The following is a 3,685-nucleotide window of genomic DNA, read 5'->3' as shown; positions in this document are numbered from 1 at the left end:
GATCCTCAGCTACACATTATGTTTGAAGATAGACTTGGATACAATAAGACCCTGCCTCAAAAAGAAAAAGCAAATATGGAAAAAAAAAAAAAAAGGTGACCTGAAATTTTCCTTTTGATAAGATTACAGGTGTGTGACAACATCTGGCTAAAGATCTGTTCTTAGCTGAGTGTGGTGGTGCATGCCTTTAATCCCAGCACTAGGGAGGCAGAGGCAGGTGGATTTCTGAGTTCGAGGCCAGCCTGGTCTACAGAGTGAGTTCCAGGGCAGCCAGGGCTATACAGAGAAACCCTGTCTCAAAAAACCAAAAAAAAAACAAACAAAACAAAAGAAAACAAAAAAACATCTGTTCTTGTCTGAAAAGGCCTAGAGCCCCAGAAGCCCAAATGCATGCTAGCTGGAACTGAGGACTTTAGCCAGTTGGGAAAAACTTGATCACACAGCATGCTTGCCCTCTGGTGACTTTTACAGCCAGGTGTTTATCACCAAGTTTCTGCTGGACTCAGTGGAGGAATTTGAACTTCAGAGTACAGAGGGAAGAGCAGATTCATCTGCAGATTGCTGAGAGAAGAAGAGGCACACTGAGAGCTTATGGGCGCTGAGAAGACTCCAGGAGTCAGTGAACCAGAAGTGATTCCAGAAGGGGGGCTTTGCAGGAAAACTGAGAAAAAGCAGACGAAACATGCCATTGGCCAGTGTTGCAGCTATGCAATTCAGTCAGTGCAGTAGAAACAAACTATGGTTTGCTGGATACCTCTGATTGGTAGAAAAGAGTTCTGGTTTTTTTTTTTCCCATGTAGACATTTAAATCTACTTATCTACTTATTCATTCCTTATTTATTAATGTATGCGTGTGTGTTTGTATTTGTGTGTGTGTGCGCGCGCTCGTGCGCGCATGTGTGTATATGATGTGAAGGGAGAAAGACAAGTTTTGAGGAGTGAATTTTCTCCTTCTACATTCCCCAAATGTGGTTTTCAGGTATCAGCACAGATCTTCAGGCTGAGCCTTCACCAGTTGAGCCATCTCAATATAGGCATTTAGACCTATATGAAATACCAATATAGGCATTTATAAGAAACAACTTGGAGGCTAAGGTCACAGAGAACGTACTTAGGGTGGGTGCAGCTGCAGACTTGGAACTCAGACAAACAAACAAACAAACAAACAAACAAACAAACTGAGGTTAATCTGTGTGTGTTTGTGCAAATCAGTATAGGCTTAGGGCACATATGAAATCAAATTAGTGTTATCTGCTCAAGAGTTCTTCAGACCTGGTTTCATTGACATTGACAGCTCCCATTTTTTGACCATCCTCTCAACACACCGATAATGTAATTAAAGACAGCCTTTTTCCCAGTCACCACCTCTGGCACACTCCCAGGAACAAAGCCATATAGATTTTATCATCACTGGTGTTTGAGGTATATCAACAGGTGTGTTAGAACGAAGGTCAAATAGCTATTATTGTAGACTGAACCAATAGTGCCCCAGAGTTCTCCAAAATGTCTAATTCATATGGCAATTAGTCAATGTATAAAACACTGGCACATATTTAAAATCTCTGAAATACAGAACTTTGTAGGGAGGTAAATACAGTGACAATAAGGAAAATAATGACTCCAAATTGACTCCAGAATCCTAAGAGCCACAACTCAGATTAGATCTTCAAAACTCCCATAAGCTAAAAGTCCCAAGAAAATGTCTTATTCAGTTATGTCTTGCTATCAGGTTTTTATTATGGCACACATGGGTAGGTATGATCTCTATTAGCTATCTGTCAGGGTCTCCTGGGATTAAATGCTGTCTTGATCTCATCACTAATAAAATATTTCAGGGAGAGAATGCCTATGTTTTCATAATGTGAATAGTGTTATCGATTCTAGCTGCATTTAACACAGGAAAGTTTCTTTGTTGAATGGTGTAAATTTAATTTTAGAATACTAGAAAAGCAACATTTTATATTTAGAGGAAACAAGACTCCAACACATCGGCAGTTTAAGTTTGTGTTTTCATCATGCTTCCTGTGTCAGAAATGAGTCTTGTTTGCATTGAAATGTCCTAGTAACCATATTTTAAAAGGAAGAAGAACTAGGTGTGGTAGCATACTACTGTAATCCCAGAATTTCTAGGCAGTGGCAAGAGAATCACTGGACAAGTCTGATCTACTACACAGGGAGTTCCAGGTAAGTCTGAGCAAGACCCTGTCTGAAAAACAGAGGCTGCGTGGTGGTGGAGGCTAGCGCGCGCGCGCGCACACACACACACACACACACACACACACACACACACACCCTTAATCCCAGCACTCAGGAAGCAGAAGCAGGTGGATCTCTGAGTTTGAGGCTAGCCCAGTCTACAGAGCAAGTTCCAAGACATCAAGGGCTACAAAGAAATCTTGTCTCAAAAAAACAAACAAGTATGAGACTGGAGATATGGCTCAGAAGTTAAAAATACTTGTTCCTCTCCCAGGGGATCTGAGTTAGGTTCTAAGCACCCACACCTAGCTTAAGGGGATCTGACTCCATCCTCTGAATAAGTAGATGAATTAATATTAGTAGATTGTATTTAACCCAAACTATCCAGGATATTTCAGTCATTTCAATAGGTACTCAATATAAAATGTAAGACTTTTATACGGTTTTTAAAAATCTTCTAAATGCAGGGCATATTTTATATTTCAGTTCAGGTGCATCTTACAGGCTTCTTACTCATAAAAGTTATTTTTCATCTCACTGGGCTATCCTCAGCCAAAAATGCATCCAGAGTTTTACACCGCCAGCAGCTCCAGGGCAGCAGCTGAAGCAACTGCCAGGGGCCAAGTCTCACTATATGATGCTAAACTCCAGTCAGTTGGAGGCCTGGGCTCAGCACCTAACTGCCTTTGCCTTTGTCAGATTTTGAACCTGGACTGTACACTAATCCTGATAGGATTATTAAAAGGAGTGGCTCTTGCCCACCACAGCAAAACCCATCAACCAGGGACATTCTGCTTAGTGCCACACATATCTTCCAGTACTCTTTGAATTATCTTGGCTATATTGCTTATAATGCCCAGTCCAATGTAAATGCTATGCTCAAAGGAAATGGGCAAAACAGTCTCCCTGTCCAATCTATGTGTAGGTGTTTTGAGACATGTAGACTATAATCCCAAACCAATGATTAGTGTAAACCAATGGAGTGGCATTTTATAGCACTGAATTTGGGGCTGTTTGTTACACAGCACAAGATGACTGATTCTCAAGTGTAGACACTGTCTGAAGCTATAATTCCTGAACCTCTCTGACCACCCGTTTTTTCCCTGGGCTCCTTTGGTTAAATTCCATCAGAATGAGCCTCCTGTCTCCTGTTGGAGGGGGACATATCGACAGCTCCCAGACTGAACTACTCATTTGCTTTAGCATAATGCCAGGGGTGTGCTATAGTAGAATAAATTATCCTCCCTCAGCTCTGGCTAAGGTGGGGCCTATGCGCCCTGCATCTTCTGAGCTGTCAGGAAGTAAAGCCTACCTTCTCATTTGGTCCAGGTTATACATCGAACCCAAAGGGATTCCAGGGCCCGCCTGCTGACCTTGGAGGTCTGTAGTGCACATTTTGTTGGTGTCCAAGTCAAATAAGTAACATCATTTACAGTACTGAAATTAGTTTTTATTTTTAAATTTTTACTAATTCAATTTACATCCCACT

Source organism: Mus caroli, unplaced genomic scaffold (assembly GCF_978045245.1).
Source record: "Mus caroli unplaced genomic scaffold, Mus_caroli_1 scaffold_4, whole genome shotgun sequence".
In the NCBI taxonomy this organism is placed as follows: Eukaryota; Metazoa; Chordata; class Mammalia; order Rodentia; family Muridae; genus Mus; species Mus caroli.
The sequence above is the reverse complement of the archived record's forward strand: the minus strand, read 5'-3'. Positions refer to the sequence as shown.